Raw genomic sequence first — 20,488 nt, 5'->3', positions numbered from 1 at the left:
AGCACCTTTAAAATAACACAAATAACACTGATTATCTCAGAAATTCACAGCAGTACTTAACTGGTTAATAGGGGTAGTCTAGAGGCTGTTAATCACACCACACGAGTATTCATACCTTTCAACAGAAAGCAAGTTCTTTAAAAATGGTGTTCTGTAATGAAATAAAAGAAAAGAAAGCAATACCCTAACTAGTACAGGAATTAGGCAAACGCTAATTGCACAACAAATGCCAATTCTAATTGTACACCATATATGCAGTTTAACATTGAATCAGTCCCACTTGGCTGACTACTATCTTTAAATGTAGCTAAAATCTCCAAACTGTTCTTTAAATCTCTTTCTTAGATTATTGCGAAAGTCAGTCCAAAAATAACCAAGAAAAGTATCTCAAAATATCCCTATTTAGCATCCACGATGTCCAAATAGTCTTGCAAATAACCTGAAAAGTGAATAGTCCTCTTTCTATGTTAATCTCGCCGATCTAGGATGAAGTACTCTGTTGCCAGGTAACAATAACTCTCTTACTTTCTCTTGTAGATGTCAGGAAGTTATGCGACGATTACCGAACTTCCGGAAGCAGAGGGAGCCGGAAGAGAAGTCCTGGGACGACCGACGATCAGGAACACGCGTCAGGAACTCGGCGATCCAGGTAAGTGAGAGGGAGGGGATTCCGGGAAGAAAGGGAGAAGGACTTGAAGGTCTTCACTGGGAACAGAGAAGGGAAGGTCTTCGGAGGGATTCTTCTTGTGTTGGCCGCTCGGGTTAAGGAGCTGCACCGGTCCGGAACGCTCGCGGTGACGCTGAGCCTAAAAGCGAAGCACAGTAGTTCTCTAGGGCGCGCCTTTTATAGCCCCAGTACAGTGTGCCCTGGAATTTACATACGCCTCACGTGGAGTTTGTCAAGTCGTTAAGCGGTTACTTCACGTGAGGCAGGGAATGCAGCAACCTCAGATCAAAGAACAAGCAATGCTAAATGCAAAAGTTTCTACTATGAGTATATGAGATGCAAGCTTGTTAGGCAAGGTGGCATTACACAGACATGATTCTAGGCAGGATGGCATTACTCAGACATGATCTAGAAACACAGACATGATACATAACTGACACAATGAATCCCATTAGGAAGATCAACATCTTAGATAGCTGCTACTACTGCATACGAACCCTTAACAGTTCCTCCCCCCAAGTGTCGTCTCACGGAGAGAGGTTTCTCTGGATGAAGGGCATGGAATGCTTTCCCTAATCTTGGAGCATGCCTTCTGGTTTCCAGGACCTTTCAGATGGATCATAACCTTTCCAATCGATCAAATAATAAAGACGACCATGGATGCGTTTTGCATCCAAAATCTGTTTTATCTCATATTCAAGATGATCTCCAACCGCAATTGGAGGAGGGGGTTATCAGGTCATGTTGATGGATCATGGGGCTTTAGAAAAGAGACATGGAAAACTGGGTGGATTGAATAATCTTTTGGCAGAATCAATTTGACAGAGACTGGATTTAGGATTTTTTCAATTGGAAACGGTCCTAAGTATCTTGGCTTTAGCTTGTTTGGGCCTTCAATTTGTATGTTTCTGGTTGATAACCAAACTAAATCCCCTTCTTTATATGACAGAGTTGGTAATCTATGTTTGTCAGCAGAATCTTTCATTCTTTCTTTGTTCTTGGCTAAGCTTTTTTTAAATGCTAGTAATTTAGGTCAATCGTTCAGTAACAGTGGGCATAATTTGTTATTTTGCCGGTAACCGTACAGGAATGGAATGGGGTGTAGACCAGTTAAAAAATAGGAGGGTGAACAAACTAACGCTGCATGTACTGTATTATTGTATGAAATTTCTACCCAAGGCAATACTTCATTTCAGTTAGTTGACATGCTAGACGTCAGACATTGCAAACCTTGTTCTAGATACTGATTCACTTTTTCGGTCTGGCCATCGGTCTGAATATGAAAAGCAGATGATAAAGCTAATTCAATCCTAATTGCTTACTAAACTGATTCCAAAATTTAGAAAGGAATTGGGGGCCTCTGTCTGTAATGATTTTACTTGGAAGACCATGAAGCTTAACAACGTTAGTCAAAAATATATAACTGAACTCTGTTGCAGATGGAAGCTTAGCCAATGGAATAAAATGCCCCCTTTAAAAGCTGTTAGACAACTTGTAGAAAAATCTGAAACTGGCCTGTATATTGCCTCGGTGAAAGGTGGATAGACAGCACCCTCGCTCATGGTCCATTCATTACATTGATATACAGTGAAAATAGTAGCTGGTGGAATAGGCAGTAATGCATTACAATCTCGGATCCACAACTAACCAGACTGATTGAGCTTGGGCAAACCATACACTCCGAGTCGCATGGTTTTTATTCACACATTTAGGGTTCATTCACGGGTTTTTAACAGCAGGTGTCCACATTGCCTCTTAGTATCTCCAAAGGTGACTGTATCCATGAAACTGAATTGTGCTGGGCCCCCCTTGGTGTTTCAGCTCCTCCCTCCCATCCACAGGCAGGCACCTCTTTCACATACCATAAAGGGCTGAACAAGAGAGTCGTAGACAACCGACCCGGTGACTCAAGGTTTCCCATCAAGTAGCTAGCTGTATTAGCAAAAATTGGGACATTTGGCATCCCACACCAGTGCATACACTGAGTCAGATCAGACAAATGAGGGACAAACCTGCACAAAACGTGATAGTTAGCCATTCTGTTTAGATGTGTTTGGCAGAGCAATGCTCATGAGACAGGTCATTTAATTTTCCCAGAAAGGCTTGGGGAACAAGGGCGGCTTGTTGCTTATCTGATCACACTGGCTCCTCTGCGTCCACCTGGGATACTACCTATTGGTGACTGCAGCGGAGCATCACCAAGAAGTCCAGGTTTCATAATACAAAGGTTCTGTACATTGCATTTCTGACTGACCAGACCCCCAGCCATGTTATTTGCATACTAGTATCTTTCACATCAGTTCACAAGAACCTGGTAAAGTATGGACATGGCACAAGTATCTGTACAGCTGATTCATGGTGGTGACACGAAGCTTACTTGAAGAGTATCACATCCAAGCAGTAAAATTCTATCAAAGGAGATCTTAGGTAACACAGCATGTCGCCTACAACCCATCAGGGCCGGCCACGTGGAGGCATATCATAAGCTGGTAGGACGTTCGGTATCCGCTATTCCATTAATATAGAGAGAATAAACAGTGAACCTATGAGGTCTCATTTTACAGTAAATCCTAAACTTGAACAACAACTTGGGGATCAGTGTAGACTTCCCAACCTCCAGTAGTCCCACCATACGTAGTATGAGGTAAAGAGTATCAGTCAGTGCAGAATGTCCTTGTGTTGCATTCCTTGCATGTAGTCAATATAATGTAGGTGTGTGCCTACTGCCGTTGGACGAGGAAATGAAAATGGTGGAGGAGAGAGATTCTGGCATGGTCTGTGCTCTGGTTTGTGAAGATAGCAGATGTGGAATGTCACATGTCAGTCAGATGGCTATTGGGAAGTGGTTGATAAGCGGGGGGTGATATACAGGAATCGGCGGGGCACGTCGATTAGGGTCCATGCCGGTGAACAGAGTGTAGCTATCCTACGTTGTGTAAAGTAGTCATGCAAGGGTAAACCATCGGTGCAAAGGTTCAGCTAATGTACTGGGTTTTGAAAAGAGGAATTGAGTGTTCGGAGATGGGGGGTAGGGCGCACAATGTTTCACGACCCAGTATCAGGCAATTCTCGTGGTGCGGCAGCGGCTGTTACGTGGTCGGGTACCGCGCGTGGGGTCGATTCTGGATCATCTATGGACTGGTGTCTGAGTAAGTATGCTGCGAACGGGCCCCAAAGATCTTTAGGACGTGACTTGTGTGGTAAAGGTTCTGCATAATGATGTAATTGGTCCTGCCAGGTGGACATAGAAGTTAACCAGGCCTTAAACTTGGGAGCGCGGCCTCGACCCCATCTGCAGGCAAGCTGTCGTTTCGCTAAGAGGAACCCCAATGCAAACAATTTCCGATTGTTCTTGAGCACAGGGGGAGAGAGTCCCAGCAAGGCAATTCTCGGACATGGTGAGATTGCAATCTCCATTATGTCCGACATAGCTTCAAACACCTCCACCCAGTAAGAAGCAACTGAACAGCAAGTCCACGCTAGATGCATGAAGTGGGCACCTGGGCGGTTGCAGCGGAGGCATCTATCGTTATCACGTAAGCCAAAACAGTGTAGTTTAGCGGGAGTGTGATAAAGGCGGTGCAGAAATTTAAAATGCAGTAGTCTGAGGCGGGCATAACCTGTCACTGAGTTGGTATGGGAGCAGCTCAATTCCCACTGGTCATCCGTGAGTGGGGCATCTAGGTCCCCATCCCATTCTGCGCGCGCTCGAAGGGCAGGGGGTGTTACGGCAGAGTACGCGTACTTATATAACATGGAGACGACATGTTTCGGGGCCGTAGCTTGGAGTAGTGCATGTAAAGGCGCCATGATTTCCGGCTCGTTCGGGAAGTCGGGAGTGACTGCCCTGACGCTGTGCCGCAGTCGTGCGTAGAGAAACGTGTCCATGGTCGAGGGAACTTGATCCCCAAACAATTGGGCACAGGAGCGAAATTTCCCTTGCACGTACAGATCACCCCATGTATGAAGTGACAATCTAGTAAGCATTTTGCGGCCTAGTTCCTCGCAGGAGACACTCAGTCTGGGGTCGTGCGCGATGGTCATAAGTGGGGAGTAAAGAAAGGCAATGTTCGCCCGATTCGCAATCCTGCGCCAGGCTTGCACCCTACAGTCAACGGTGGAGGGATCTCGATCGGTCACACGGGATTCCGTGTAGAGATATCCCGATGGCCTAGCAGGCCTCATATGGCCATCTTCCACGGCAAGATGTGCCATGAAGGGCGGAGGTCGGAGCCAGTAGGCCGCGAAGTGAGCCTGTGCACAGTCAAAGTAGAGGCTGAAGTTAGGGACTTCGAACCCGCCTTGGTGGTAGGGCAGCATTAGCGTCGATAGTCCCAGTCTGGCCTGTTTACCTCCCCAAATCAATCTGGACAGCTGGGAATCCAAGGAGCGGAAAAAATGTGACCCTGGACTGTAGGGGATGTTCATGAGCAGGTACGGTAGTTTAGGGAGTATGACCATTTTGATCAGGGAGATACGACCCGCCATGGAGAGTGGGAGATGAATCCACTTAGTGACAGTGTCCGTTAGTTTGTCCAGGACGGTGCCATAATTCGCCCTAATAAGGGTCTCGCGGTTTCTGGTGATGGTTATGCCCAGGTATTTAATCTCGTCTCCCTCCCACACCAGTGGGTAATCGAGAGGGAACTGCGTGGTTTTATCCGTAAGGGGGAATAAGGCTGACTTTGACCAGTTGATTTGAACCCCAGCTATAGCTCGGTATTTAGTGACCTCTCGCAGGAGAGGGTTCAGATTTTCTTTCGGCTTATGGACATATAAGGTCATGTCGTCCGCATATAGCGAGATGAGTATCTGCCTTTCAGGGTAATTCAAAGAGCGCTGGGTGTGGTGTTGTCGGAGTTTGGCGGCGAGGGGTTCGATAGCAATCGCAAAGAGGACCGGGGATAAGGGGCAGCCTTGCCGGGTACCCCTTTGTATCTCAAAGTTTTCGGACCTAGATCCATTCAGCAGGACCGCCGCGTGTGGCTTATTATAAAGAAGTTTAATCCAGTCTATAAAACTGTAGGGTGTACCCATGCGTTCCAGCGATGCAAATAGATAATCCCATTCCAGGGAGTCAAAAGCTTTGGTAGCATCAAGGAAAACTACTGCGGCTTCACATCTGGGAGTGATGTCCTGCAAGATTGCCTGCAGAGTGCGTAAATTATGAGAGGTGGCACAATTCGGGACAAAGCCTGCCCGGTCCGGGAGGACCAATCGTTCCATAAGGAGGTTGAGGCGGGTAGCCAAAACTTTAGCCAATACTTTAACGTCTGTATTTAGCAGGGAGAGGGGTCTATACGAATCGCACCACTCGGGGGGCTTGCCTGGTTTCAATAGGGAGGTGATGAGGGCTTCTCTCATGCTAAACGGCAACGTGCCCTCCTCGAAGGCGGTGTAGTATACTCGTTGCAGAATGGGAGCTAAAATGTGGATGTAGGTCTTGTAAAAATCTATAGGTAGGCCGTCCGAGCCAGGGGCTTTGCCCGATTTCATACTCATTATGGCGTCCTTGATTTCGTCCAGTTCTAGCTCATGGTGGAGGAATTTTTGTTGGGTCGGGCCCAGCCAGGCTATGGCTGTGTCTGCGAGGTAGGAACCCAGATCAAGTTCCTCTCGTCGGTGTGTGGTAAATAAATAATTAATTACCGGTACTATTTTTGACTATAATAAGTAAACGGTTTAGCTCAATAAATAAGAGTCAAGATTCGAGGTAGCTGGAGTATACAGGCTTTAATTAAGCATAAAAGGACTGGAACAGGACAGCCTGTACGGGGATGGGATGGCAGCTGCCGGGGGGCAGGATCTGGGCAAGAGTGGCAACTTTTAATAACAGTGCACAAGTATATATAGTTAAACAAAATACATGGTATTCAAATACAGTAGGCGTAGCAGTAGGCGGAGTTTGTAGCAGTCGCGAAAGATAAGGCATAAAGTGGGTGTAACAAGAGGTGTGTACAGGGCGTATACATAGACATGTGATGTAAACGTAACAGAATATGTCATAAAAGGGGCGGAAACATGGAGGGGGCTACCTGAGCAGCTGGGACCTCTAACCTAGTGGTGCGCGCAAACTGGCAATGACGTGTTACCAGGAGGACTGGGGGCTATGACTTCTGTGCTAGAAGAAGAGACGAAAAGTCTGGAGTGTCAGGGCGACATGTACCTAAAGCCTATCTAGTATCTAGTGTTTAGAGAACATGTTGATAGAATCCAAAAGTTATCAGGGCAAAAGCTAACAGACACTAAGACTGGTGCATACATAATTCTACATGTAGTGCGGGTGCAGGGAATATTCTATGAATATTAATACAGTATTTCTCTTACATGGAGACATAAAGGCTAGACCATGACGGAAACTATTGATGCGATTCAGTAGCTTAGGAATGCAGAGAAGGAGGGCTGGACTGATAACTAGAAACATAACATACTCTTGGCAGACTGGAGGCAGAGCCAGGCCGAGCCGGGCACTGTGAGGCATGAAAGTAAGCTAAGGGTCAGGGATACAGGTGGGGGCTGTATTGCTCCTCGGAGAGGGTTCAGGAAACAGGAGCTGAATCTGAGTCCGGGCCCTTTTGAGGCCTAGAAACGGGGACTTTTCAATTAATTAACGTGCACACTGTGAAACGTGGCAACGTAGGTTTACATAGGCCTGATATTCGTTGTATTCACGATAACTGGAAACTGGCATACTAGAGATGGACACAACTGTAATTGCGTCTTTAATCGATCATAGGGAATACATATGCATATTAATCATGCACATATAACATAGGATGGGGAACACGTAGGCACATATAACATGGCAAAATTTACTTTTCCACATTCCCTCCTTGTGCCCTACGTTTCCATCAGGAAACATCAATATTCATGATACCATCTATCATTTCATATAGCATCATTTGCTCGTCTCGAATTATCTTGGAACGGGACTTAGGACTAGGAATACAAGAGGTAGCACAAATGCCGCAAATCGCAGGGCCACATTGTATACAGAGGCAGCAACTGAATATGATCATTACTGCAATACCTAGGAATGACAATACTTTCCATCCCCAGGCAGATATAATACTCCAGAGCCAACCGGACCATGTCCAGGTGCCTGGATTCTGGTGTAACTGATGGGCAATTTTATGAAGTCTGGTTATAGCTGAATAAACAGACGGCGCGTTATTAGGAATGAAAATGCAGCAACTAGATCCGATGACTCTACATGCTCCTCCTCTATCGGCCAGTATGACGTCAAGAACGAGACGATTTTGGAGCACGACAAATCTCATAGCAGATTGCTCTTCGGTTAAGTTACCTAGAGCAGAAGTAGTCTCATTCACTACTGCTTCAAGAGTTCTGGTTAATCTACGTATTAACTTACTATTCTGGACAGGGCCTATAAAGAAGAAAAAACCTTTATTGAAATCTGTATACTGTTCTAGAGCAGTTTCAGTTTGATCAACAATTGGGGACTCAATCTCCCTTCTATGTCTGACGTGTACTAGATGTGTGTTTCTATGATAATCAGATGGGGCTAGAAAAACTGGTGGCAGTAGGAAGGCAATGTAACATGTTCCATCCCAATCGAGGGGCAGACGAACATATGCGGTCTGACCACAAACAAAATAAGAATGACGTGAAGCTTTGAAAATAGATTTCCCACTGTCACTATACTCGACAGTAGTAGTACAATCACTATGTCCTACATGTGCGGAACCATTATTTCTGACACATAATTCGCCTTTGACTGGTAGTACTGAAATAGCAGGTAAGTCTGGAGTAGTATCAGACTGAACATTCAGGACCATAAAATTCGAAGAATAATTACCTAAATTATAAACTTCATTTTCTAGATCTAACCGTGTTCTATGGGAGCGACCTTGCTTGTCTGGAAAACATGTTCTATTCAGAAGGGACATATCATTTGAGGATGACGTTAACATGGACCATGCTCCACACGACCCATTATGTGAAAACGGATAAGGAAAGAGTGGCAGAACTCCCTTCGGTGTCTGGAAAGGGGGAAGTCGACCACACACCCAACAATTAGTAGCATTGCTGGTCTGGTGTGAATAGTGTAACATTCTGATGAATGTGTTATTTCTCATAGCAAGACGATAGGATAACTCGTGAGGAGGCAGATCACTAAATGTGTGCTCTACTGTAGCATTAGAAAACTTATTTACATGCGGAATTGGAAAACATAAATGAAATGCATAACTTGTGCAGGTAACCATCAAACTTAGAAACAATAGAAAACTTAGAAAAACGATACATCTGATAGAGTTTTGACTAACTCTCTCACTATGGGGGTCTATCTCATACATGTCAGATACCTGTCTAACCGTTTCACCCGAGGGGGACTTAGACAATTAAACTGGCTGACTTATTTTACTAGACCGGAGCTTTAATTTATACTCCTGCTGCGGAGTTCTCTCTAACAGAGGAATTTTTAGTTCTGGATTTGAATGAATGTCTGATTTAGAGTCTGGTTTCAGGTAGTCCTTTGAAATGGAAATGTCTGTAGAAATGTCATTAAAAGTCTTGTTTCTGAGTCCGTGAAATTTCTTGACATGAGACAGATGGACCCAACCCTTACGGCCCTCCAACTTCACGGCCATACGGGTGGTCAGAAGGACTAGTTTCGGTTCTTTCCAGCGAGGCTCCAGCGGACTTGAACGATCAAAGTTCCGTATTAAAACCAAATCCCCAGGAAGGACCTCATGCGGTTTTACTTCAGTATTGTCTGGAAATGCAGCGGCAACCTGTGAACGACAAGAGTGTAGGGCAGACATCAAGGAAGCTAGGTAATCTGTCAGCATATTACTGGAAACATCTGTAATACTGCGGGGTCTAGGTGTACCCCACATATTTGGGGGGCGGCCGAATACGACCTCATAAGGGGACAGACCTGATCTGGAATGTGCAACCATCCTCATGAAGAATAAAGCAACTGGCAGGGCAACTAGCCAGTCTACACCTTTCTCTTTACATGTCTTAGCAATACGGATTTTCAGGGTCTGATTATGTCTCTCTACGAGACCGGCTGCTTCTGGATGGCGTACACAATGGAACTTCCACTGGTACCCTAACAAAAGGGAAACATGCTTCATTAACTCAGATGAGAATGGCTGGCCGTTATCAGAATACACGACCCTAGGGAGTCCATAACGGGGGAAGAATTCACGAACCAACTGCTTGGCAGTGGTCGCTGCTGTGTAGTCTGGAACTGGATATGCTTCTGTCCACCTGGACAAAGCGCATACAACTACGAGAACATATTTGAAACCTCGACATCGCTCCATCTGAATATAATCCATCTGGAGGACTTCAAAAGGGTGGTCAGGAGGCTGGAATCCACCTTGTTCCACCGGGACACTTTTACCTGGATTGAATTGACAACATATCATACAAGTACGGACTTTCTGCTTGGCTGCAGCTCGTAAGTGCTTGTTAAACCAAAGGTTCTGGATACTGTCTAACATAGCTTTTTCTCCTAGATGTGCTGGACTATGTGCGGTATTGATAATGACTTGAACCATAGAGTCGGGGAGAAACCATGTGGCTTTTCCCTTCGTCACCCATCCCTGATCTGTCTGGACCCCTCCTTGTTCGGACCATTTCCTGATTTCTTCAGGAGTAGCATGTAACTGTATGTCTATGACATCTTGTGTAGGGTCCTTAACTGTCATACAAGTAGTCTGTTCTGGAATGAGTGTCTGTGTCTTGTTAACTGGAATGTCTGGTGTCTGAGCTGTGAGCTTGGCTGTTCGATCTGCTAGATCGTTACCCTGGGAAGTGATGTCAGTAACTTTCGTATGTGCCTTGCACTTCATGATAGCGATAGCTGTCGGTAAATGTATTGCATCTAACAGAGCTTGAATGAGGAGACCATGCTGAATCTTGGTTCCATGAGAAGTCATGAAACCTCTCTCCTGCCAGAGCACTCCGAAGTCGTGTACAACTCCGAATGCGTAACGTGAATCTGTATATATGTTCACTTTCAGGTCCTTGGCACGTATGCAGGCTTGGGTCAGAGCAACTAGCTCTGCTGCTTGAGCAGACAGGGTGTCAATACGGTATGTTTCAATAACCTCGGTGTCAGTAGTCACTGCATACGCAGCTACTAGTTCTCCTGTACTAGTTCTCATACATGAACCATCCACATAAAGTGTCAGGTCGGGATTAGGTAAAGCAATGTCTGTCAGGTCTTGTCTTGGCTTAGTCATAGTGTTAATGACTTCCACACAGTCATGTGTGGCAGGATTGGAAGTAACTGATGGTAACAGGGTAGCAGGATTTAGAACGTTGCAGCGTCTGATTTCTATGTGTGGCTGGAACAGTGTCAGTTCATAACCTGTTAAACGTGCAATAGTCAAGTGCTGGGTCTGTGTTCGGTTTAAAAGAACTTCCACGGAATGTGGGACTTGTACTGTCAGGGAGTGTCCTAATACTATGGAATCACTTTGTCTGATAGCTAGAGCTGTGGCTGCAACTGACTTGAGGCACGCAGGCAGAGCCTGGGCTACTGGATCTAATGTGCTCGAAAAATAAGCACAAGGCTTGTATTGTCCGGCTTGATCTTGTGTGAGAAGAGATAATGCTGTACCTTCACGTTCTGTGACAAAAAGTGTAAAAGGCTTACTGTAGTTCGGTGTAGCTAGAACGGGTGCTTGGCATAAGGCTTTCTTTAATTCATTAAAACTAAGTGTATGTTCAGATGTCCAAGGGAGAACAGTCGATACGGCTGCCTCCTGTGTCGTTAACTGTATCAGTGGCTTTGCTAGAAATGCATACTGAGGAATCCATTGTCTGCAGTAAGAAGTGAGGCCAATAAAAGCACGTACCTCTTTCTGTGTCTTGGGCTGAGGAAGACTCGCTATTAACTGGATACGGTCAGGTGTCAACTGCCTACCCCTCTTGGACAGTAAGTGTCCTAAGTAGACCACTTGCTGGACACAGAACTGGAGCTTCGAAGGGGACACCTTGTGCCCCATCTCGGCTAGGAAATACAGAACTGTAAGTGACGCACGCTCGCAGTCACGTTCAGAACGGGCTGTGATCAGTAGATCATCGACATACTGGAGCAGGGCAGTGTCAGTTGGCATGTGAATATTGTCTAGTTGTCTCTTAAGTGCTTGACTGTAAATACTAGGACTTTCTGTGAAACCTTGAGGAGCTCGTGTGAATTTATAGCTCCTTCCATTTAAACAGAATCCGAAAAGGTACTGGCTGTCTGGATGAATGGGAACACTGAAAAATGCATTCTTGAGGTCTATTACAGTAAAAAATGTAGCTTCAGAATCAATGGCTGTTAATAGGGATGAAATATCTGGGACTACTGGATACTGAGGTATGATACATTTATTAATTTCTCGAAGGTCAATCACTAATCGATATACTGGAGGTGCATTTGGATCAGTACGTTTCATGACTGGAATGATAGGAGAATTACATACATTGGAGTCAGTTTCTACAACCACTCCTTGAGCAATAAGCTCGTCAATAATTTTGGATAAGGCTGCTACAGCCTCAGGTGGCAATCTGTACTGTCTGATTCGTGGCAAGACTATACCTTGCTTGAGAGTCACACGATGGGGTGTGATTCGCATAAAACCTGCATCAGTTGGACCTTGCGCCCATAAATGCTGCGGAACATTGGACAATCTTGGATCAAAATCTCGTAATACATAGTGACCTTTAAAGTCACGTAAAAACAATCGGACTCCTTCTGGGGAGCAGCAAATTACTGCACCTAATTCTTTTAATGTCTTGATGCCTAACAAATTTTCTGGACATGACTTCGTAAGTAACAAATCAGTAGTTCGGGACAATGGACCAACTTCTAGAGTAACTGGCTTTGATATCTCGTTTACAATAGGCTTTCCTGAAAATCCAAGGGAAACATTTCTAGAGCCTGAGAGCGGAGCCCCTGGAACCTCGTCATGACTGATAGTAGTCCTACTTGCCCCTGTATCAATCAAAAACTTTCTGTCTTTCCCTAATACTTGACTATGAACATAGGGACCCTCTTGATCTACAGGTATCTCGATGAGAGGCAAGCCTACCTCCCTCTCTAGGCTGTTTCATGAATACGGTTGATAATCTGGATACTCTGACTGGGCATACTGGTACATTTGCTGTGTAACATGCTGTGTTGCAGCGATAGGCTGCGGTGCTGGAACTGTCTGTTGTGCATTCTGTGGTGACTGAGAAGTCTGTGAAACTTGCTCTTGTCTAGGCGGACGTGGTCTTTCTTTAGTTTTACCAGTAGCTATGTTGTGTTTCAGAACTGCACACTCGTTTATAAAATGACCTGGCTGTTTACAATAGTTGCATGTCCCTTTAACGGGAACTGCAGGATGACTGGCTTGATTTGGACCCCTCTTCTGACTGTCTTGTGGAACAGATTGTGCAACTAGTACTTTCATTTTCGTGTCTTTCATACGTCTTCTTTCGTGTTCTTGCTCTTCCCTGATTCTGTTCTGGAGCATCTGGAGCATCTGTGACGGGGTACTAGCTTGCCAAGTACTTTCGACTTTCAAAACTCGATTTTTAACTTGTGGACTTGAATTCTCGACTAGTTTAGTAACAAAAAGATGAGGGTATGACTCGCTACCTGTCTTCAAACCACTGTTGATCATAAAACATTTCTCGAATCTAGAATAAAAATCACTAGTATCTTCATCCTGTTTCTGTTTGCATGCTGAAATTGCATCCCAATCTTCCTTTTTCGTGGCTAGTAATCTTGGCAAAACCTGAATCAATAACTCTGGCAATTCTTTACATTTGTCCCCAAGACCGGTACCTGGTACTCGTATTTTATCTTCAGCTTCTAGAGCTGTCCAATCGATCTTTTTCTCTCCCACCTCCCATTCTTTTTCCTTGAGTTTTTCATATACCCCTGCGGGCAACAGGACCTTTAACATTTTAATAATATCTGGGTAAGTGTATTCTCCCATACGGAGCATGTCTTTTAATTCTCGGTGGAACCCTGCTGGATCTTTGTCGTGACAGGGAATTAATTTCTTCATCTCTAAGAGTTCCATCTTTGTGACAGGGGTGTAAACAAATACTCGTTGCATTTCACCATCCGGTGTCCTAACTGGGTGTACTTCTCGTAACGGATGCTGTCTATCTATGTAAAATGGTTTACTTTCTGGGGGTGAGACGTGAACAAAATGCGGGTTCAGAAACGTTCTATATTTGTGGCGCTGTTCTAAAATGACACTAATTAAATCGGTCCCTAAACCTTTCCATTTATACTGGAGTAACTCGTTCAGGACATCATGTAACGGACCTGGATCAGAATGTTGACCCTCATACAGTGTAATGAGGTGCTGGATCATATACATACCCACCAGTCGCTGCTCGGCTGGGGGCAGTTTCAGGAACATTTGTGCCACTATTTCGTCTGGAAAAGTGGTAGAATCAGTAATCCATCGGACTGCTGATCGGGCTAGTTCTTGTTCATGCATGGTACTAAGTTCACTATAACCGATTCGTGATTTCAAAATGTGATCGGTAGCTTGAAATACTTGTTCTAGAGAACCTTGTTCTGGTGCTGGAAGATGAAAAACTTTCTTGTGTTCTAGGCGTAAATGTCGGTCTGGAAATCTAGATTTACCTACATACGCTATTCTGGCGGTATTCTCGTCGTCTACCTCTTCAGTAGAAGAGTCGTTTTCCTTCTCGCTTACTTGTGCTTCTTTGCGTTGCACGTGTAACCTTATTATTTCTTTACGAATTTTCTTGTACATACTCTCTATACTACTGAGTGTCTTGTGTCTACCCTCGGCTATATTATCACTCCACCTGGTCAGAACTTTCATTTCGGTCGGATCTTTAGTCGGACAATCTTGTTCCCTTATTAAGCAATTGATTAGAAACTTTAATAGCATGAGCTGGGTCTCAGCTTTCCTTAGAGACATGATTTCGCCAATACTTTCTGGATCATCCCCTGTACGGATGAAACGATATATTCTGTCTAAATCTTCTTTCATATTCGGTAGGGTGTCCAAATACTCGGTCACCCGTCTTACACGCAATGAATATATAACCATATTATCATCGCCCGGGACTGGATCATAACGGCATTCGGTAAGAGCTCGCCTGATATCTGCTACGGACTGATATTTGGGCGTACGCTGTAACGCACGTTCATGTAACTCGACTAATGTTACACGTTTGTGTGGCGGTGGGGTACCCGGAGGACCTCCCCCCGCGGCCCCTAAACTGGAATCGACGACTGATACTCTTCGTGCTGGCAGAGTGACCGATGTAGCGGGAACTTGTACTACGGGCTGGACCGGGGGTACCGTAACAGGTGCCCCGGTAGCTGGAAGAACAGGAATTACATTATTTACAGGAGCTGGCGGAACTGGATTCACATATTCTGGGACTGTGTCGTCCAAATAGGACGAGAGAAAAATATCAGCTGCGGTCGGTTTGTGACGTAGCTTAATCGGAACTAATGGTGTCGGAAAATTACATGGTGCTTCCGGGGTTGCTTTTGGCAAGCCCTCGGCAAGAAGAGGATACATACCCTTAATAAGGGCATTTCTCTGTCTGTCTGACTGTTCGGCTTTAACTCGTTCACCTACTTCGATCAATTCCCTTTCTTGGGCTCTTTCTGAGGATTCTCTACTTAATTCTGACTTTCTGATTTCTTTTTCGGTTCTTTTATGAGATTCTTTGCGCCATAACTCGATGGCATCTTTCTGGGACTGTCTGGCTTTCTTTTTCCATAATACTTCTTCTACTCGCATGATGCACTCGGCATCCCATGTACCTGATACGGGCCATCTATACTTTTCCTCTAATTCCTTGGTGTACTCCACCCATAAGTCTAGATATAATATGGCACTTATGCCATGCTTATGATACATAAAATGACCTGGACTGTCCCTAGGCGGGACAGGAACTGCTTCTTCGAGCAGACCTTTTCTAGTTCTTAGCTGACGTAATTTTGAAAACAAAGGCATAACTAGGCTGGAGTCTGGACACAATACAATACACAAGGAACACAATAATGACTCGAAAGAACAATTCATTCATACCACGACATTGAAAACACATGGAATAACATTTAAAATAACAGTTCGGACAAGATACTACCTGGAATACTGAGCACAGAACACATGAATTTCTCGAGAACAGAACTTACTGGAACAGAAACTTACTAGAATGACTAGATGTACTGCTAAAACAGTACGAAACTTACCGGTCTCATAAAGAGACACGTCAGGACCCGCATCCACCTAGGTGGACACTTCGTGTTGGATCTGTGTACCCAAACCCACGGACCAGAGACAAATTAATTGACCCTGTCTAGATACTACCCCAGCAACGGTACTCACCGGGCAGCAAGAACGGAAGGCCTCGGACTGGACTGGACTGCTACGACGACGGACGGACGAACTTCGGACTTCAGTTACAGGTGGGCCTCCGGATACCTCGGACCTTGGACTCTCGGCTTGGGCTCTGGTCGGGACTCGCCGCGTTCCTCCACCGCCTCGTCTGGATGCTGGACCGCAACCTCCGTCTCCTCCGTGGACCTGAGGGATACTTGAGGCAGAAATATCTGCCGCTGCGCAGGATGGTTCCGTCACGGCTGCAGAGGGTCAGGGGGCTTGCGTGGCTTCTCCGGCGCGTGGGGAAAGGGCAAGTCCCTGTTCGGGCGCCATTATGTGGTAAATAAATAATTAATTACCGGTACTATTTTTGACTATAATAAGTAAACGGTTTAGCTCAATAAATAAGAGTCAAGATTCGAGGTAGCTGGAGTATACAGGCTTTAATTAAGCATAAAAGGACTGGAACAGGACAGCCTGTACGGGGATGGGATGGCAGCTGCCGGGGGGCAGGATCTGGGCAAGAGTGGCAACTTTTAATAACAGTGCACAAGTATATATAGTTAAACAAAATACATGGTATTCAAATACAGTAGGCGTAGCAGTAGGCGGAGTTTGTAGCAGTCGCGAAAGATAAGGCATAAAGTGGGTGTAACAAGAGGTGTGTACAGGGCGTATACATAGACATGTGATGTAAACGTAACAGAATATGTCATAAAAGGGGCGGAAACATGGAGGGGGCTACCTGAGCAGCTGGGACCTCTAACCTAGTGGTGCGCGCAAACTGGCAATGACGTGTTACCAGGAGGACTGGGGGCTATGACTTCTGTGCTAGAAGAAGAGACGAAAAGTCTGGAGTGTCAGGGCGACATGTACCTAAAGCCTATCTAGTATCTAGTGTTTAGAGAACATGTTGATAGAATCCAAAAGTTATCAGGGCAAAAGCTAACAGACACTAAGACTGGTGCATACATAATTCTACATGTAGTGCGGGTGCAGGGAATATTCTATGAATATTAATACAGTATTTCTCTTACATGGAGACATAAAGGCTAGACCATGACGGAAACTATTGATGCGATTCAGTAGTTTAGGAATGCAGAGAAGGAGGGCTGGACTGATAACTAGAAACATAACATACTCTTGGCAGACTGGAGGCAGAGCCAGGCCGAGCCGGGCACTGTGAGGCATGAAAGTAAGCTAAGGGTCAGGGATACAGGTGGGGGCTGTATTGCTCCTCGGAGAGGGTTCAGGAAACAGGAGCTGAATCTGAGTCCGGGCCCTTTTGAGGCCTAGAAACGGGGACTTTTCAATGAATTAACGTGCACACTGTGAAACGTGGCAACGTAGGTTTACATAGGCCTGATATTCGTTGTATTCACGATAACTGGAAACTGGCATACTAGAGATGGACACAACTGTAATTGCGTCTTTAATCGATCATAGGGAATACATATGCATATTAATCATGCACATATAACATAGGATGGGGAACACGTAGGCACAAATAACATGGCAAAATTTACTTTTCCACAGGTGGGAGGAGTAAAGTGTCTTGTAGTGGTTGGTGAGGACATCAAGTTGGCTGGGGAGATCCCTATGCGGGACGTCATCCTCGTCCATCAGGGTGGTAATGTAATTGCGGTGCCTCAGTGGCCGCACAGCCGAAGCGAGCGCCCTGCCCGGCCTGTCACCTTCCCCGTATATACGCGCAGTGTATGGTTCCCCCCGAAAATTGCATTCCCTCTCCGCTTCAACGGTGTATTCATCAATTTTGTGTCTAAGTCGCACCCTAGCCGCCTGACCTTGTCCGCTTTGGACCATCTCCCGTTCCAGTGTCTTGATCTCAATTTCTAGCTGTCGTAGTGAGCCTCTAAGGGCTTTAAGGACACCCCCACCCTTTGATATGCACCACCCCCGGACAGTGACTTTAAATGCCTCCCAGACCGTGGCCATGCTAGAGACGGAGTTAATATTGCGATCAAAGAAGTCTGTAATGTCCTGCTCCAATTCCGCTTTGAAAGCGGTGTCAGTGAGGTGTGCGGGGTTCAATCGCCAGGATAAGTAAGGGGAGATTTCAAGGGGGATACGTAGAGAAAGGAGGACCGGAGAATGGTCAGATAGCGTGCGCGCGAGGTGCAGGGATTTCACAATCCAGGGAGCTATGCCAGGAGTCAGGAAAATGTAGTCCAACCTAGCCCACGTGGAGTGTACTGCTGAGAAGTGTGTGCCATGCTTCAGGGAGGGGTTTAGGTGCCGCCATGTGTCTATCAACTGATGGTCGTCCACTATGCCCTGTAGGGTACGCTGGGTGTGGGTGTAGTGAATTGGTTGTGGATGCGACCTATCCAACCCCGGTTGTAGAGCAGTGTTGAAGTCTCCCCCCAACACTACGCGGGTGATGTCTAGCGACTGGATCCTGCCCCACATAGTGAGAAGTGCCTCTAGGTCGTCAATGTTGGGGCCATAGTAACAGGCAAAGAGTATGCGATGAGTATGCAGTGTACCCCAGAGCATGCAGTACCTCCCACCCGAATCTACATCCGTGCCTTCTGGAGTAAAGCCCAATCCTTTCTTAACAAGTATAGCTACGCCTCTGGAATAGTTGGAATAGGACGCAAACACCCTGTAGGAAGCCCATCTCGAAGCGAAGAGGGGAAGCCCACCGGGGGGGAGGTGTGTTTCCTGTAACATGGCGACAGAGATTCCGTGTCTGTCTAGGTAGCCTAGTATCTACCTTTTCTTTCTCGGGTCGTTCAGCCCCCTAACAGTCCACGATACCAGCTGAAAGTTAAGTGCAGGGAGTCTAGCATTCATGTCTTCCATCTAACCCATAATAAGAGAACATGGCAGGTATATGCGACAAACGAGATCAAACATTTAGAATTAAGATCACAGACCAGAGCAGTTCGTAAGTTCGTCCTATCTACCCTACCCCACTCACGGGACAGTGCCATATCTGTAGCATCAGTGCATGGGTAAGTCATAACCAATCCCAACCAAAAAAAGAAACCCTCACGCCGAGAGCCAGTGCGGCCTGTCATGTACGGAAGTTCAGACACAATGCAGGTGACAGGATCTTCAGATATCTTGGCGTGACAATCCCACCCTCCCCCACCCACTACGGCATCCCCAACCAGCCGAGCAAGAGCAACCCACCCCCCCCACAACATCCCAAGAAAATCAAAACGAAGAGCAATAACATACCACCTCCCACCCTCAGAAGGGGAGAGGCTTGCAGGGGATCCCCCATTGGGGGTTCTAACTAGGGGCACCAGACCAGCCTCCCACCTCCCTACTTTCACCCGCCCAAAGGTGCGGGACGGAGGTGGGTGATTGAGCACATAGGTATATATCAGACCAAAATGTATAAGCATTATAGCTGGCACCTCACCGGCTGAAGTATCAGTTGGGTCTCCTACGGCACACCCCTGGCTACCTAAGGGGTTTGGCAGTCCAAGATGCAATGTAGGAAGTAGTTCAGGAACTCGGAGGCAGCCGTCGACCTCTCGTGACCTCCGGCTACAAAGAGTCAAGGAGCAAGCAAAGGCAGGAACTGTGGGTTACACATCCGTGGACAGGGTCAGTCTTGTTGGGACAATGGAGATTGCGACCTGGAGCGTCGCCGCTCCGCATCTTCTCGGGATTGTTCCTTCCTCTGTTGCTTCAGAAAGTCCTCCACTTGCTGAGGGTTTTGAAAGAAGTGTTGTTTACCATGAAGGGACACTTTTAGTTTGGCAGGGTAAAGCATGGCGTAGGGGATCTCCAGAGTTTGAAGTTTCTTTTTGACTCCAGCAAATTTACGTCTGGCGTCTTGGACCGACGGGGTACAGTCGGGGAAGAAGGACAGGGTAGTATTGCCATATTTTACTGGGCCCTGCTCTCTGGCACATCGCAGCACAGCGTCACGGTCTCTGTAATTGAGGAATCTTGCTATAATCGGTCTCGGCTGGGCTCCCGGGGGAGGCCGCGCGGCGAGGGACCTGTGCGCGCGCTCGACGATGAGATGTGGGGAGAAGGCCTCCTTGCCGAAAAGTTCGACAACCAGGTTTTCCAAGAAGACCTCCATCTTCCCCGTGTTTGTGGATTCTGCAAGGCCTACGACGCGGATGTTGTTGCGGCGGGACCACGCCTCCAAATCTTCATTTTTGTCGGCGATTATTTTGAGGAGTCTGTCCATCTGGGTTGCCTGCTTGGAGCTGGATGCGGCACCGTCCTCCAAGGAAGAGATTCTTTCCTCAGCCTCCTGGATACGCGTGTCGTGGCGCTCTAGTTTGGAGACTACGCTGTCAATGCGGGAGTTAATTGCGTCCATTTTAGAGTCGATGGACGTGAGGCTTTGCTTCATGCCTAATAGGATGGTTTTCCAGTCCTCCTCCTGAGGTTCCGGTGATGGGAGACTCCTCTCCGCAACAGCAGTTGATTTGGGCGTTTTCTTGGCCTCGAAGGGGATCTTCGACTGCCTGGCGTCGGTGCG

At 46.3% G+C, this 20,488-nt stretch overlaps 1 long non-coding RNA gene across 1 annotated transcript in view; it reads left to right on the top strand.

The window, feature by feature from the left end:
* The first annotated feature begins 594 nt into the window (after positions 1 to 594).
* Positions 595 to 20,488, top strand: part of LOC144767465 (uncharacterized) — a 91,252-nt gene continuing 71,358 nt past the window's right edge. Inside the window, exon 1 of the long non-coding RNA XR_013598216.1 lies at positions 595 to 649. This is a non-coding gene — a long non-coding RNA (uncharacterized LOC144767465). The remainder of the gene's footprint in view (positions 650 to 20,488) is intronic.

Source organism: Lissotriton helveticus, chromosome 7, assembly GCF_964261635.1.
Source record: "Lissotriton helveticus chromosome 7, aLisHel1.1, whole genome shotgun sequence".
Taxonomy (NCBI): domain Eukaryota; kingdom Metazoa; phylum Chordata; class Amphibia; order Caudata; family Salamandridae; genus Lissotriton; species Lissotriton helveticus.
Note: the sequence above shows the minus strand (reverse complement) of the source record. Positions and strands in the feature narration are given on the sequence as shown.